Here is an 18,152-nt window from a genome sequence, read left to right on the forward strand (position 1 = left end):
AATGAGGCCGAAGAGCTAGTACCGTGGGTTAGGCATCTGCCTTGCATGCTGCTGACCTGGTTTCAAGCCATGAACACCACTGGATGTGGCCCAATGGTAAAAACCAAAACAAAGCAAACCCCACTCCCCGCTAAAACAAACCAGAAGCAATGTGTTCTGATAGTAGAAATCTAAGTTCTGGAACTAGATATAACTAGTTTTTATTTCCAGATTTATAGATCAGCTATCTGAGATGAGAAATATATTAATCACTGACACTGAGTTCTCTTATTAAAGAATGCATCAATTTCAAATGGCTGTCACAAAGATTAAATATAGGCACATGCCTACAGAAGCTCTAACAACCAGCTCAAAGGGATATAGTTCTGTTAAATTCACAGATTAGAGGGATATAAATATTCCTTTCACAGTCAGTTTCAAGCTATCAATGAGTAAAGTAAAGTAAGGGCTGGAGCGACAGCACAGCGGGTAGGGCGTCTGCCTTGCACGCAGCCAACATGGCCGACCCGAGTTGGATTCCTCCGCCCCTCTTGGAGAGCCCGGCAAGCTACTGAGAATATTCGATATGCCAGACACAGTAACAACAAGTCTCCAATGGAGACGTTACTGGGCCCGCTTGAGCAAATCAATGAGATGTCACCGAAATATTTGAAAAGGAAAAGTGTATTATCACTCACTTTCAATAACAGTCATAGGAATTCTACTACATCACTAAGATGATGCTTGTTTGAAAATTCTTTAAAACATACTAGGAACCTGGGGCACAGATGCAGCTGCCCCATTCCAGATTCCTTAATCTAAATAAGTGGAGACTGACTGCCACTGCCTCGCTTTCTCCTACACTACGTGCTAATAGTTCGTCACTGCAATTTCCTCTACAGCCTGGCTATTTTTTTTTTTTTTTTGCTTTCTGCTTTTTCGGGTCACACCCGACAATGCACAGTGGTTACTCCTTGCTTTGCACGCAGAACTTACTCCTGGCGGTGCTTAGGGGACCATGGGATGCTGGGAATCGAACCCGGGTCAGCCACATGCAAGGCAAACACCCTACCAGCTATACTATTGCTCCAGCGCCCCTCATCCTAGCTTTTTAAAATGTGAGTCATGATCCTATATAAGATCAAGTTACTCAAGAGAGACAGATTCTAGGAAGATCAATTCCACTTTCCCACATTCCCATCCACCTACCCCCTATCTATGCTCTATTCTTCAGGGTTGAGACCCACTGCCATGGGGAACTGAGAACATAAGAGTCCACCTCCTCACATTAGGGCACAACAATCTTTTAAAGTACAAAGTTATTCAAGTTTAAAGTTTAAAGTTATTCAAAGCTACCCGAGAAATTATGCAAACTTCTAAAACCAGATTTCTGTTAGCATATCTGCATTATCCTATTTTCCAAGCACAAAACATATTTGAGTCAGGTGTGGCCGCTAGGTACAGTGTCCTGAACAGCTAGTTTCAAGAATACTTCTAGGAAGTCGACTTCACTGAGAGAACAGGATTCTGCGTTTGGATCATTTAAGGATGGATTTCCACGAGGAAGAATCTAAGTACTAGTTTTAGTGAAGTAGTCAGTCTTTGCTATATCAGCATTTATTAGTTCACTCTTGGGTGAAAATGGATATGCAGTCTCAGCTTATACCTCATGCCTACTTAGCATGTGAAGAAGCAGAATGATTGTCAACTACAAAGACTGAAAACAAATGCAGGCATTTATTTTATCAACAGGCCAAGATCCACCCTACAGTAAAGGCTGTAGAGGTAACCCTTTCTAACATGCCTTGTTACATTTTTACCTATTCATGGTTGTTGCAAGCCACCTAGCCATCTGTTAAGAACAACAACAACTAAGAGGCTAAACAACAACTAAGAGGCTAATCAGAAACAGGGAGAGAGCTCAAAGCTGGAGACCCAGTTTGCATGCAGGAGACCCTAGCTAAACCCAAGGCACCCCATAGTACTCTGAGTCACACTATAACTCCCAATTCCCCAAATAAACAAAAACCTAAACTATTAAAAGTGTCCCCTTGTATGGGGAAAAAGAATGATGGTAGTAGTTTGCTGCTAGGAGGTAAAAATATGTCTCTCATGTAACTACATTGCTGCAATTTTTTTGTTTTTCAAAATAAAAACATAAACTTGTGTTACTCAAACTTGTACTTAGCAGGCATGGGTATACCAAAGGACTGAACCTCAGACAGAAAAATGGGTCAAAGTCCAGGGAATGATGCCATATTAAATACATAGTATAATTTTGTGATTCCTGTCTGTGTATTCAAATCACCCAGAGAAACAGACACATTCATCAAGAACTTGCCTAGGTTGTGGCGGGATGGATCATATCAGATTCTGACTCCTAAGTAATGGGCACAGGTGATGCATTAATTGATGTACCTGGGCTACCATATTGCTAACTCAATCTGACACTTGCAGATACTGCTCTTCAAAGAAACATAAATCTTTACTCTGAGTATGTGCGTTTGTGTATTTTGCTTTTTGGATCACACCCAGCGATGCGCAGGAATTACTCCTGGCTGTGCTCAGGGGACCATATGGGATGCTGGGAATCGAACCTGGGTCGGCCATGTGCAAGGCAAATGTCCTACCTGCTGTGCTCCAGCCCCGATCATACTATTCATAATAGCCAAAATCTGGAAACAACTGAAGTGCCCATGAACAGACAACTGGATAATGAAACTATGTATATATACACAATGGAACACAACCCAGCAGTAAGGAAAGATAGTCATGCAATTTCTGCTATGTAGACAGATCTGGAGAGTATCATGTTGAGTGACGTTAGTCAAAGGGAGACAGACACAGAATGATCTCTCTCATATGTGGGATATGAAGAAATTTTCTATGGGAATAACAAAGTGCCAAAGGCAATAGAAACCAAGAGCAAGAGAACTGGTCTTCAGTAGGAAGGTTGCCACTGGGGCAGAGGTGGGGTTGGGTTCACGTGGGGTTGATAAGTTGGAGAAGGAACACTAAGACGGAGGTGGAAGGGAAAAGTAACTGTTCAAAATAACCTGATGAAGCCAAACAATCCCATTTTATGGCTATACAGCTTATAAATAATTTACTCCAAGACAAGGAAAATATGGCACTATGACACAGATAAGAAACTTCTAAGCTTCGGTCAAATGGAAGTAAAATAGGCAGTTGTATGTTTAGGCAAGACCTGTAAAATTCAAATTTCGACAAACCAATGAAAAAGTACTGTTCCTCACAGGCGTACACATTTCTGGGACTGTTTTGGTTCTGGTCTGGCTGAAACAGCATTCGATAGGGTTGCTAAGAGATAAATGTGGAAGATGAAAAGCAGCACCAAGGTACTAAGGTTCTTCTATTGGTACCGAGAAATTTCTACAGGACAATACCTCCTTCCTGGAACAGACTGCCTGGGTAGCAGTATTTGAGCAGTTACTACAACACTAATAAATCAGATCATCTCTAGCTCAGGATGCTCAGGGAGTAAGAGAGGGAATGGGAACTAATCATTCTCCTCCTCATTCTTATCAATCCTCTGCTGTACCTTGCACAAGAGCACTCTGGTAAAAGCAGCATGAACTGGAGGTGTAATTCAGTGATAAAGTGTAAGCTTTGCATTTAAGAGGTGTAGAACATACAACAACCTTCACACACTTCTCTCTTATTATGGTGGAAGGTGCATGGTGGTGGCATTGGTGTTTGAATATTATCTGCAATGAACTATTGTGAACTCCTTTATAAAAATAAAATACATAAAAATTGCAAAAAAAAAAGAGGTATAGAGCATGACCCCTGACATCAAACAAAGAAAATCAGTGGTCTTTGGGAAAAGGGATAAACTTAATGCTGTATTTATCTTATCAAAATGGAGTCTTGTTCCTCAAGCATTTAACCACTGCAAAACATTGTAACATGGCTGATACAAAACCACTCAGACCTTGCACAAGCTATCAATGGGTCAAATCACCAGGGGACACTGATACATATTCAGAGGCACAACTTCATTGCCAAGTGCATTTAGAGTTCTCTGCCTTAATAGTATCTATGATGTGTGGGAGGAGAGGAATGGTTGTTACTGATCTATACAGACATTTTAGACTTGACTGCCCCTGTATTACTTTTCTCTCTCTGTAACCATATGGTAAAAACATGCTGGAAGAGTATATAAGTGGAAAAGTCAGCATTATGAAAACAAATCCCTAATGGCTGTCAATGCACTTCCTGCTATGATTGTGTCTGTGCATGTGCATATGTGTGTGCATGTACACCTATGATCCTAAATGAAGCACATAAAGTTTGTCCCTAGTGGAGGACTTTGTTGCCTGGAGTTCTAGGACTAATGTCCAGGCCAAATTTCACAAAGGGCTGAAGAGAACTGCAAACAGATGACAGGTATTCTGGGAGAACAAACTGACACTGCTTTTGTTCTGCTTTTCAAATTCTAAGATGTATACCTGGCATAAGTATATAAGGCCCTGATGGATATGTGTAATATAAATAGCTAATAACGCTTGCTCAACTCACTCAAAACATCAACAAAACTAAACTTACTGGGTGATGAAAAAGGAATTATAAATGATACCCAACGATGTGCTGGAAGAGTAACTTTTATGCTGCAGTCTGTATTTCTTGCTGTATGTTTATCAACAATTCAGAAAAGATATCCATACTCAAGGGCTGTTACCAGCTTTGACTCATAATTTGTTTCAGCCCTTAGCCCCCAGGCATCTTTCACCTCTTTCAGGAAAGATAAACCAAGCTGGTAAATAAATATTAATACTCAAGCAGGACTTTCATCGGCTGTGACACAGAGTTCCTGCCAGCCCCAAACCTCAAGCACTTTTCATCTCTTTAGTTGGTTTAATCCAGGCATCTCCGGCTCTGGGCTATAAATAAATTTTCCAGAAGTTCTGATCTTTCTCCTAAGAATGGTTCTCTAATGACCCAAGGTCAGGCTCTTGAGCTTATTTCCAAAAGGGGCCATGCCATCCAGAGGGGTGCTTATGTAACGGGGAACAGGGAAGGGATAGTAGAGGCCTAGGTTGTAGGTACTTTGTGTAATTCACGGTCAAGGTCCTCCCGTTGTTCATCGATTTGCTCGAGCGGGCCCAGTAACGTCTCCATCATGAGACTTGTTGTTACTGTGTTTGGCATATCGAATACGTCATGGGTAGCTTGCTAGGCTCTGCTGTGCGGGCAAGATACTCTCGGTAGCTTGCCGGGCTCTCCGAGAGGGGCGGAGGAATCGAACTCGGGTCGGCCATGTTGGCTGCTTGTAAGGCGAACGCCCTACTGCTGTGCTATTGCTCCAGACTTTGTGTAATAAAAAAAAAAAATTCCTGAAAAGAGGTCACTAAGACAAAAAATGGGAACTTCTGTTCTATGAAATTCCAAATTCATATAGCGTATTTAACAGTTCAGCTGAAATCAACAATGTCTCCAAATCTGATGCAGTGATTGTCTTTTATTTGCCACTTCAATTGGTCTTGCAGGGGTGGAAGACAGAAAATAGTCTCTTGAAAGTATAATTTAGACCCTTTTATACTGGCTGCATAAAAATAGGCCTTCACCTCCCTATGAATAGGTTACGAATTATGTGCTGATGGTCCCAGAAAACTGAGGTGAGTTCAGACCTCTAATGTCATGCACAAAATCAAATAAAAGTGAATTAAATATCTTGATTTTAGATCTGAATCCATAAGGTATGAAAAGGAAAATCTAGGCAAAACTCTCAATGAGACTGAATCTAAAACATCTTTAAGAATGAAACACCAAAAAAAAAAAAAAAAAGAATGAAACACCAACACCACTGACCAAGCAAATGGAAGCAAAGATAAAGAAATGGAGTAGCACTGTAGCACTGTCCTCCAGTTGTTCATCGATTTGCTTGAGCGGATCCAGTAATGTCTCCATTGTGAGACTTGTTGTTACTCTTTTTGGCATACCGAATACGTCATGGGGAGCTTGCCAGGCTTTGCTGTGCAGGCGAGACACTCTCAGTAGCTTGCTGGGCTCTCTGAGAGGAGCGGAGGAATCGAACCCGGGTTGACTGGGCTGACCATGTGCAAGGCAAACACCCTACTGCTGTGCTAAATGGAGTATATTAAAATAACAAATTTCTGCACCTCTAAGGAAACAATGACCAGGATACAAAGAAAGTCCACAGAATGGGAGGAATTATTTACCTGACACTCATTTGATAAGGGGTTAATATCTAAGATATATAAAATAGGGAGAAGAGATGAACAGAAACTTCCTCAAAAAAGAAATATAAATGGCCAAAAGGCACATTAAAACAGAAATGCTTTATATCACTTATCATCAGGGAAATGCAAATCAAAACACTGAGATATTATTTCATGCCACAAAGACTGGCACACACCAGAAAGAACAAGAACAACCAGCGCTGGCATGGACACAGGGAAAAAGGGACTCTCATTCACTGCTGGTGGGAATGGCCAAATGGTCCAGCCTTTTTGGAAAGCAATGCAGACATTCCTCAAAATACTAGAAATTGAGCTTCCAAACCCTGGAAATAAATTGTAGGGGCCCCAACCACAATGCAAAAAAATTTAATTTGCACTCCGACATACATTGCACCACTATTCACAAAAGCCAGAATTTGCAAACAATGCAAGTGCCTGAAAACAGATGACTGGGCAAAGAAACTATGGCACATTATGGTACACAAAGGAATACTATGCAGCCATCAAGAAAATGAAGTAATGAAATTTGCTTATACACGGACTGACATAGAAAATATCATACTGATAAAAAAAGAGTCAGAGTAAGGGAGACAGACACAGAATGATCACACTCATTTGTGGGTTCTAAACATAGTAAAGTAAGTAAGTAAGTAAAGGCCCTCCCGTTGATCGTCGATTTGCTCGAGCGGGCCCAGTAACGTCTCCATTGGAGACTTTGTTGTTACTGTGTGTCTGTGTCTGGCTAAACATAGTAAGAGAATAATATCCAAAGACAGCAGAAATGAGGGCCAGGAGAACTGGTCCATGGTAGGAAGCTTGCCAGGTTGGAGACTAGGGGAGGGAAAGTGCAGTTAAGACAGAGAAGGAACCATTATGACAGTGATAGTTGGAAATGATCACTCTGGACAAGAAAATGAGTGCTGAACAGAGGTAAAGTGATACGCATGACAACTTTTCAGTAACGGTATTATAAACCACAGTCCCTAAAGAGAAAAAAGGAAGGAGATGGGGAACTGTGGAAACTGGTGGCTGGAAATGTACCAATGAATGGATGGGTGTTGGAATAAACAACTTCGTAACTATGTAGCTTTCAGTGATTAGATTCTAAAAAGATAAAAAATAATTTGTGCAGGATTTATTTCTAATATGAAAACCTTTTTAGTTTAAGACTCAATGTTTTTCTTTATTCTTTTGTTCTGCTTACGTGTGTTTCAAATGACACTTTGTCAATCCCACTTTTAACGCAAGGAGAAATCAGGATACACACCCCTGAGTTAACTGGTGGTCATGGGAAACTGACATCCAGTATTGAAACTTAGTCATGCTCTGTCCCTTTTAGGCAAGAAAAGCATTTATCCATTCAGTAACTGAATGACAATGCTTTCCTTGATGACCCTAATATTTAGTTGCAAGTGGCATTGCTTGAAGTTGTATTTCTACTGATAGACAAGATAAGTATGTCAAATTACTGATAATGTTTTTTTTTTTTTTTGGTTAACTTTTGGTTTTCGGGCCACACTGGGTGGTGCTCAGGACTTACTCCTGGCTCTGTGCTCAGGGATTATTTCTGACAGAGGTCGGGGGACCACACGTTTCTGAGAAATCAATCCCTGGTTGGCAACTGTACCATTGTTTTGTCTGCCCAAATTGTTATTCTAAGTATAAAATTTCTAAGTACTATTTATAAAAAAAATCTCTTCTGTAATGTAAGTAAGTAAAGTAAGTAAAGGCCCTCCCATTGATCATCGATTTGCTCGAGCGGGCCAAGTAACGTCTCCATTGGAGACTTTGTTGTTACTGTGTCTGGCATATCGAATACGTCATGGGGAGCTTGCCAGGCTCTGCCGTGCGGGCGAGATACTCTCGGTAGCTTGCCGGGCTCTCCGAGAGGGGCGGAGGAATCGAACTCGGGTCGGCCATGTTGGCTGCGTGCAAGGCAAACGCCCTACCGCTGTGCTATCGCTCTAGCCCTGGGCTTGCAAGGCAAACGCCCTACCGCTGTGCTATCGCTCTAGCCCTGGGCTCTCTGTAATGTAGACAAGGTTAAAACAGCCAAAATTATAAAATCAAAAACGATTTTATCAATTCATTAAAAAAAAAGCCTAGGCCCATATTCACATCTCAGACCTTCTGCTCATTTAGCTTTGTGCATGAGATTAACAACCTGGCTGATATCTCTGGGACCATTGTGGAAAGAAGTGGATTCCCCTTTCTTTTATCCAAGTCCCAACAGTCTCCAAGCATCACGATCCATGCCATTCCTATAGGTACACAGCTGTTTCCTCATTCAACATTCCATTTTTCAGGTCTACATCCACACCCCATTCCCATAACTTCCATTTGCAGCTGCACAAATCGCTCTACTTATTGGACTTCACACTGCACACAAGTATACTTCCACTTACTGAGTGAAGATCAGTAGAAAAGTACTCAATATAATCTATTAGAGAGCTCCCGCAGGGTTAGTGGTAAAGATTTAACCTCAAAACACAACAGAAAAAAGAGACTAAGCCTTGTAACCAAGCTCAATGAGTGACAATAATTCTACTCAGGCTTTACCAGTACCAACCAGTACTATGACCTCTCAGATAATAGATATAAAAGGCACCATGATGAAGACGTTTAATAACATCAAAAACCGATGATACAGGTAGTCTGTTAAGCACATGAAAGCATGAGAGTGAGAATGAGAAAAGACGTGACAGAACTTGGGGCCAGAGAGACAGAATGGTGGGTAGAGTGCTTTCCTTATACATGGCTGACCTAGGTTTGATCTCCAGCGTCCCATAGGATTCCTTAAGCCCTCAAGGAGTGATCCCCGAGTGCAGAGCCAGTAGCCCTGAGCACCACCTCGTGTAGTCCCAAAATAAATAAACAAACAAACATGACAGAAGTGAAGGGAATGGTAGGTAAAATTAAAAAATACAACAGAAGGCCTCAGCAACAGAATAAAAACAGATGGAGGAAAAACCATTGGTCAACACAACAAAAGATGGGGAAAAATTGGTAAGACGTAAACAGCAAACTAAAGAATATGGAATGAGTTCAGGAAGAATATAAAAATCGAGCTGGACAGAGAGGCAAAAATGTATAGTCGAAGTGACATCTGCACTTGTTTGTTCATTGCAGCACTCTTTACAATAGCCAGAAACTGGAAGAAACCTGAATGCCCAAGAACAGATGACTGGTTAAAGAAACTTTGGTACATCTACACAATGGAGTACTATGTAGCTCTTAGAAAAGATGAAGTCATGAAATTTACATACAAGTGGTACAACATGGAAAGTATCATGCTAAGCGAAATGAGTCAGAAAGAGAGGGATAGACATAGAAAGATTGCATTCATCTGGGGGATATAAAGTAACAAAGTATGAGATTAATACCCAAGAATAGCTGAGATCAGCACCAGGAGGATTACTCCATAACTTAGAGGCCAGCCGGATATCCTAGAGGAAAGGGCAGTTCAGACAGAGAAGGGAGCACCAAATAAAGGATGTTTGGAGGATCCTCCCAGGAGGGGAGATGCATGTGGAAAGTAGACTATGGACTGAACATGTTTGCCACTCAATGCCTCTTTTGCAGACCACAACACCCAAACGGAGAGAGAGAACACAGGGGATTGCCCAGCCACAGAGGCAGGGGGGGATGGGGGGATGGGGGTGGGAGGGATATTATCCATGGTGGTGAAAAACGGGCACTGGTGGAGGGATGGGTATCTGATCATTGTATAATTGAAACCCAAGCACAAAAAAATTGTAAATCTACAACTGTAAAAAAAATAAATAAAAAAAAAATCGAGCTGGAGTGATAGCACAGAGGGTAGGGTGTTTGCCTTGCACATGGCCAACCTGGGTTTGATTCCCAGGATATGGTCCCCTAAGCCCCACCAGGAGTAATTCCTGAGTGCAGAGCCAGGAGTAACCCCTGTGCATTGCCAGATGCGACAAAAAAGGAAAAAAAAATATATAAAAAACCCATCAAATTCCTTGAAAATGAGGGCAAATCTGATGAAGCACAAAACAAAGAAATTATGTATAGTGTTGAGGAGTGCAACCATTCAGATCCAATAAGCAAAAGGGTCCCAGTGAAAACAGACTCAAACAGAAAAACTCTAAGACACACTGTGTCAGAATGACAAAAGCCAAAGACAGGCAGACAGAATATTGAAAGCATCAAGGTCTAAGAAGGAACTTAAAAGCAACTCCCTTAAGATACTGGGATCCGTGGTGGTGGGAAAGGAGCACTGGTGGAGGGATGGGTATTTGATCATTGTATAATTGAAACCCAAACACAAAATTTGTAAGTCTATAACTGTACTTCATGGTGTCTCACTAATAAAAATTAAAAAAAAAAAAAGAATCCCAGTACAGATTACTGCCACACTCTAGGCGGGATCCCACTGTTATTCAGAAATGAATTTGTTGAAAAACTCAGGTATGTGGGTTTTGTGACTGAAATCTCCAGCTTTTATGGCTGGGGATGGGCTATCTCCCTCCCCATCACCCTATACTTCAAGAAGAAGTCACATACACACCCCAAAACTATCAATCAGTTATGAACTTAACTTCAGCTTTATCACCCCATTATAAGTTTTGGACACCCTGGAGCACCCAGCTACGATTTCAGCTGTGTGACATCTCAAACTCTGCAACACTGATAAACCAGGAGTAGCACACCAGATTGGATGGGATGTAATACAGAAGGCAACCAACATCAATTAACAAAATATAAACACAGAAGGCTTAAGCTGTAACAATATCTTAGTAGTCTCCATGTTGAGATACAACAATCTTCACTAACTTTCTATTAAAAAATATTTTTGACCATCCTTTTAAGAAATTACTTATAATAAGCAATATAAAACGAATTATTGAGAGCCTGCTACAGGGGCAGGCTCAAGGGCTTGTTGGAAAAAGTGGAAATAATAGCAGTGGGAAGGTGCAATGGTGGTAGGATTGGTGTTGTTATATTCTGTGTCTGTAACTAAACTAATGACTTAATAAAGTTATTTTTTTTAATTAAAAGAATCACAGCATATCTAGCAAATAAATCCTATGAGTCAAAAAAGAATAGTGGGATACAGAAAATAAAAACCAAACTGAGTAACAGCTGCTACACCAGACCTCTTTGGACACACATAAGACTCAGTACCACAACTAAACTTGAAAAGAAGCCAAGTCACCAAATAATCCCAGGTAGATTGATCTCTCTGTGTCGAACTCTAAGATCTCCTTGGAATGGGAATGGGAAGATGCCCCTCCCTTCCTGCTAGGCTCAGCAGTTGCCACACCTGACCTTTTCCAAAATATAAATAGCCCAACTCTACAGCTCCTTGAGTGCAGCCACATTGCACCTCCTCCATATTTCAGCCCTAACAGCCCAGTAGGACTACAGCAAATTTGGTGGGAAAGCTGCGCAGCACTCCACCAAATTTAATGAGTGAAAACAATAACATAAGGGCTCAATCAGCACCAACCACCCCAGTAAATTCTCAATGACTTTAGTAACATAATTGCGAGATATAACAATTATTACAAACTGACTTTTACTGATGTATCTTCTGAAAATTCCTTTTGCCATTTTGCTGTAACACACAATATGAAGTAAAACTGCTGATGCAGTTTTACTGCTATGGGGGCAGGCTTGGGATAAGATGGGAAACTGGGGACATTGGTGGAGGAAAGGTCTGAATGAATGCCTGAAACAACTCTATTATGAACAACTTTGTAAATTATGGTGTTTGAGTAAGTAATTTTATAGAAAAGATCCTCAATGAAGTAAAACATTTACCAAAAATACACTAGGTAGCATTGAAGGAATGGTACAAAACTTCAGTGATAAACAACAACTTAGTAAAGTTCAAAATGGCAATACTCTCTAAAGCACAATGCAGATTCAATGCAGACCCTCTAAGGACACCCATAACATTTTTTTTAAAGAAATAGAGCAAATACTCTAGAAATTCATATGTAACAATAACCATGCTTCACCACCTGTTACTGGCAGAGTAATCAAAGGGTAAAAGAAAACAAGGAGTCTCTTTCCCCAACTTCAAACTGTATTACAAAGCATTAGTAATTAAAACAGCATGGTGCTGGAATAAGGACAGATTTGCAGATCAATAGAATTAGAAGTTCAGAGACAGAGCCTTAGGTGTTAATGGCCAGTTAGACAAAGGAGAAAGAAAAAAGTGTGAAGGGGAGCAAGGAAGCAAGGAAAGCCTGAAGTTCAAATGATGCTGGGAAAAAAGGTGAGTCACATGCAAAAAAAAAAAAAAAGCTAAAAAAGATAGCTAATCATGCAGAAAAAAGTCAAATCAAAAAGTCAAATGGGGGGCTGGAGCAATAGCACAGCGAGTAGGGCGTCTGCCTTGCACGCGGCCAACCCGGGTTCAATTCCCAGCATCCCACAGGGTCCCCTGAGCACCGCCAGGGGTAATTCCTGAGTGCAGAGCCAAAAGTCAAATGGATTAAAGACCGAGATACATGGGGGGGGGGGGGGGCGCGCACGTTCTGGCCCATCCTTCACACCCTACCGAGGTCACCAGTTGCCCCCCCACGAGCGGCTCTCCGGCACGGCCACGGACCCAGAAGCACAGAAACCAATCTCTTAATTATCTGACTCTTAGTAGAAATAGTTCCAGGGTTAATAAATAAAATAGCAGAAATCCAAAACCGTGTGGCCGCGCGACATCATTTAATTCTTGAACCCAGCTGTAGAAAGCAAATCATTTCACAACGCTTTTTCAGCATGTCTGATTTGGGGGGGGGGGGGGTAAAGTCTAAATAATAATGGTGCAACTTTTATCGAAACAATGAAGCTAGTCAAAGTAGACAGAGTGTTAACTAGAATTCATCTGCCTCACAGACATGGGGGGGTGGGGGGGTTTATTGGGGTTCTTCGTGGTGAAAAATAAGTATTGGCAAAGGGAAATCTGATTGATATTAGAATGACCGAGACCTAAACCTGAAAGTTTTGTAACTTTTCCCACAGCGATTCAATAAATAAATTAAAAAAAAAATAAAGACCGAGATACCAGAACTGAATTCTGAAGTTACATAGGAAGAAACATACAATGTCACTGGTCAAGGAAGTGGAAGCAAAGAAAAAACAAATGGCATGACATTAAATTAAGAAGCTTCTGCACCTCAAGGGAAATGAGACCAGAACACAAAAACAGTCCACAAACTGGGAACTTTACAACTGAAAAAAAAAAAAAAATCCAACCCCATCCAAAAAATGGAAAGAATAGATGAAGATAAATTTCCTCAAAGAGGAAATACAGTAGCCAAATAACATGACAAAATTTTCTGTAACACTAAGCATTGGAAAACTGCAAATTAAAACAAGAATTTAAGTGCATCATCGCAGAGTCTCTGTGGTGAAACTGGCACTCTTCAAAAAGAGTAACAATAACCAGTGATAGAGTGAACGTGGAAATAAAGGAACTCTCAAACTGCTGGTGGAAATGTTGGTCCAGTCCTTTTTAAAGATGTTTTGGTAATGTCTCAAAAAACTAAAGACTGAGCTGCCATATAACCCAGCAATTCTACTTCTTGGAATATATCCCAAGGCTCCAAGAAAATGATGCAAGAAAGATAATTATACCCCTATATTCACTGCAGCACTATTCACAATGGCTAGAATCTGGAAACAATGCAAATGCCAAGGACAGGTGACTAGAAAAAGAAGCTATGGTACATGTGTACAATGGAATCTTACTGGGGAGTAAGATAAGATGAAGTCATCCCTTTTACTGCTATGAGGATGGATCTGGAGTATAATGCTGAAGTAAAGTTAGTCGACAGACACAAAATGACCTCTGCTATATGCGGGATATAAAGAAACATAGCTAGGGAATAACAAATAACCAAAGGCAATAGAAACAAAGACAACTAGTTCTTGGGGCTGGAGCAATAGCATAGCAGGTAGGGTGTTTGCCTTGCATGCGGCCGACCTGGGTTAGATTCCCAGCATCCCATATGATCTCCTAAGCACCGCCAGTAGTAATTCCTGAGTGCAGAGCCAGGAGTAACCCCTGAGCATTGCTGGGTATGACCCAAAAAGCTTAAAAAAAAAAAAACCAACAACTGGTCCTTAACAGGAAGCTTGCCACTGGGTGGAGTTGGCAGGGGGTGAAGGTAAGTCAGGGAAAATAACATACACGAACAGTGCAGGGAAGTGTTCATCCTGGAGAAGTTGCTGGGCTGCTGAAAGAAGGTAAAGTGGTATGTATGATACTCTATCAGCAACAGTATTGTAAACCACAGTGTTTAAATGGAAAGGAGAAGGGGGTGAAGAAAGAAGTGCCTAGGGTGAAGGGGGATGTATATGTGGGGGTGGAGGATAGGTATTAGGGGCACTGGTGAAGGAAAGTAGACACTAGTACTGGGATCCGTGGTGGTGGGAAATGGGTACTGGTGGAGGGATGGGTATTTGATCATTGCATAATTGAAACCCAAGCACAAAAATGTGTAAGTCTGCAACTGTACCTCATGGTGTCTCACTATTAAAAATTAAATAAAAAAAAAGTAGATACTAGTGAAGGTGGAGTATTCTATGTCTGGAACTCAGTCATGAATAAACTTAAAACTCAACAGAATACCATAAAAATAAAATATTCCTCTCCTCACTCTTGAACTCTTGGTAATATGTATATTCGTAAAATTTATATTTTTATGAAAAATTTTAAATTAGGCTAGAATTATTCATCTAATTTTTAAATTAATATCTTGGTTGAGTTTCCCTCCCCATCCCGAGCAGAGCTCCGGCAGCCGAAGCCCTCCAGAGTCAGTCACAACCATGCTGAGACCACTCTCCACACACATGAAGGTACCGGCAGAGGAACAAAGGCATGCAGGTCCCGGGGCTGAGACCTCCAAGCCTGCTCGAATCGGGGCTGAGCATCCTCCACCCAGATCCTCCATCTTCCAGTAGGCAGGGGTCACACCCACCAACTGAACCCCCAGCGCCATGTAATCCCATCAACGGCAAAGACCCAGAGACTAGAAAACCCAGCTCCCTGAAGCGCGCAGCTGTGAATGCATTCGTGGCAGCGCAACATCTTTACTTTGGACAACCTGGAAGGCTACCGAATGTAACCTGCCCACATGGCAGAGTCTGGCAAACTCCCCGTGGCGTGCCCAATATGCCAAATACCAGTAACAATGATGAGTCTCATTCTCCTAACCCTGAAAAGGCCTTGAATATGGCACTTTAAAATCTCAGGGCTAGGACGAAGGAGACGTTACTGGTGCCTGCTCGAGGCAATCGACGACAACAGGATGATAGTGATCGTGATCTTGGAAAAAAAATGGTCTGTTTTAAAAATATACCTGGCTGTGCTAAGGGTGTTCTCCTGGCTCTGAGCTCAGGGATCATTACTGGAGGGGCTCAGGAAATCATATGTGATCCTGGGGATCAAACCAGGGTAGGGCACATAGAAGGCAAGAGCTTTACCTGCTGTACTAACTTTCCAGACCCCAAAGATGTAATTTTTTTGGGAAAAAAAAAAGTTTTATCAAGTTATCACTGATTTACAATTTTATGGAATTTCAAGAGTTTAGCTTTATACTGGGCTGGAGCAACAGCACAGCGGGCAGGGTGTTTGCCTTGCATGCGGCCAACCCGGCCAACCCAAGTTCGATTCCTCCGACCCTCCCGGAGAGCCCAGCAAGCTGCCGAGAGTATCTCGCCCGCATGGCAAAGCCTGGCAAGCTCCCCGTGACGTATTCGATATGCCAAACACAGTAACAACAAGTCTCACAATGGAGATGTTACTGGGCCTGCTTGAGCAAATCGATGAACAACGGGACGACAGTGCAGTACAGAGCATCTCTATATGCAAAAAAAATAAACACAAGCAGATTAGAGTGTACATCAGAGATTTCGAAACTCATTTGGCCTAAGGTACGATTTTCAAAAAAGAATACTCTGTGATTCCCCTGCATGAAATCTACCTATAGAGTCAAGCATCCCTCAGATGCATCCGAGGCTACAACTGCACGCTGGATCCCCCTTGCCCACACCCGGGAGTACTGACACACACTTTGACAAACATGGGTGCAAATGATAAAATGGAAAATTAGAAAAAAAATTAACATTTATACCATTGTAAAAGAAACTGAAATGGTTGGAGAGATTTATAAAACCATGGGCTGGAGCGATAGCACAGCAGGCAGGGTGTTTGCCTTGCATGTGGCCGGGTCGGCTGACCCAGGTGTGATTCCTCCACCCTCTCGGAGAACCCGGCAAGCTACTGAGAGTATCTCACTTGCACGGCAAAGCCTGGCAAGCTACCCATGACGTATTCGATATGCCAAACCCGGTAACATATTCGATATGCCAAAAAGAGTAACAAGTGTCACAATGGAGATGTTACTGGCCCACTCAAGCAAATCAATAAACAATGGGAGGAAAGTGACAGTGACTGAAAAAAGAACTCCTTTATATCACTTTATTAACAATTTAAAAAGAAAAGCCTTCTTTGTTCATGTACAGAAATTTAAACAGTTTAGCGATTTATTTTTAAATGACTGATCTTTGATAAGCTGCATCGGAATTTTTTCAAATTTTCTTACCATACATAAGTTCTTATGAAATTGTTGTCACTATTGTATTCCAGCAAAAAATTAGAGATGTCTATTCCTCCTTCAAAAAGTTTTCAATATGGCCAGTGATAGGTGTTAACTAAACATACTGTGGTGATACATCAAAATATATACATGTACCGATCAACAACAGAGCACTTAAGATGTATAAGGTACTGGGTTTTGTGTGTGTGTGTGTGCGTATGTGTGCGTGTGTGTGTGTGTGTGCTGAGTTATGCTGAAACCTAAACTAATCCAATAGTATGTGTAAATTTTATCTAAATTAAAAAGTAAACTGTTGCAGAAACCTTCAAGATAAATAGATATATACTGGTATTTGAATTCAATAGGAAAAACGGAGGTGGGGAAGAATGACACAAGGATTAAGGCCTTAAGCACCACCTAGGCATTAATTCCTGAACACAGAGCCAAGAGTAATCCCTGAGCAGAGTTAGGTGTGACCCTCAAAATTAAAATTAAAATTTAACATTCCAAATTTATTCCTACTAAAATGTTCGTCATAATGGAGTTTGCAAAGTGTAGATGAGTGTGTTAGGTGAGATTATAACTCTACATCCTCTAGCACTGTAGTGAAAAACCGGATAAACCTGAGAAAGAACATAGCTGTAAAAAACCCAAAATCCGCATGAGACAAAGAATAAATAAAATGAAGCTGAGAATATTTAGTATAAAGAAAAGGCTTTAATTACCCAGTGATGTAGCTCAGTTGCAGGACACTTCCTTGAATGTGTGAGGCCTGGGGTCTCACTTACTCCCACACCACCAAAAAAGAGTAAAGGATCTGAATCATCAGGTGACATCAAGATTCAGGGAAACAACCCCAGTGTAGTGTTGGTAATGGAAAGATGATGTGTATTGCTCTCTCTACACTCTTAACTTTCTCATACCAAGAGTGGTCTTTGGAGAATTCTGTTTGATCTTTTACTCCAATTTATGTAATTTTATGGTTTTCAAAGTATCTTTGACAATATTTAACATGCTATTTAAAAAAATTAATGTTCTAGGGCTGGGAGATAGTATAAGGGTCAATATGACAACCTTGCATATCAAGCAGAACCTGGTTGAGTTGCCAGCACCACATGGTCTCCCCCATCACTGTGGCCGCCCACTAACTACTGGCACACAGGACCTGAATAAAACTGCACTTATTGCACTGAACTAATGGCCCAAGTGGCTGAGAACTGCTGTTGTGCATTGCTTTTGCAATGTTTATAGGTTAATAATGATTAAGATATAGATATAAAAAATAGATATAACTTCTTCATATTCTAAGAAGCCTTAGAATATTAACCATATTTGCTTTAGAAGTCTAGAATATGACTCTTGGGTAACAGGTCCT

At 41.2% G+C, this 18,152-nt stretch overlaps 1 protein-coding gene across 2 annotated transcripts in view; it reads right to left on the minus strand.

Annotated features, from left to right (window-relative positions):
- STAG1 (STAG1 cohesin complex component) overlaps window positions 1-18,152 on the minus strand; it is a 354,244-nt gene that overhangs the window by 95,432 nt on the left and 240,660 nt on the right. The window lies entirely within an intron of this gene.

Source organism: Sorex fumeus, unplaced genomic scaffold (genome assembly GCF_029834395.1).
Source record: "Sorex fumeus unplaced genomic scaffold, SorFum_2.1 ptg000044l, whole genome shotgun sequence".
In the NCBI taxonomy this organism is placed as follows: domain Eukaryota; kingdom Metazoa; phylum Chordata; class Mammalia; order Eulipotyphla; family Soricidae; genus Sorex; species Sorex fumeus.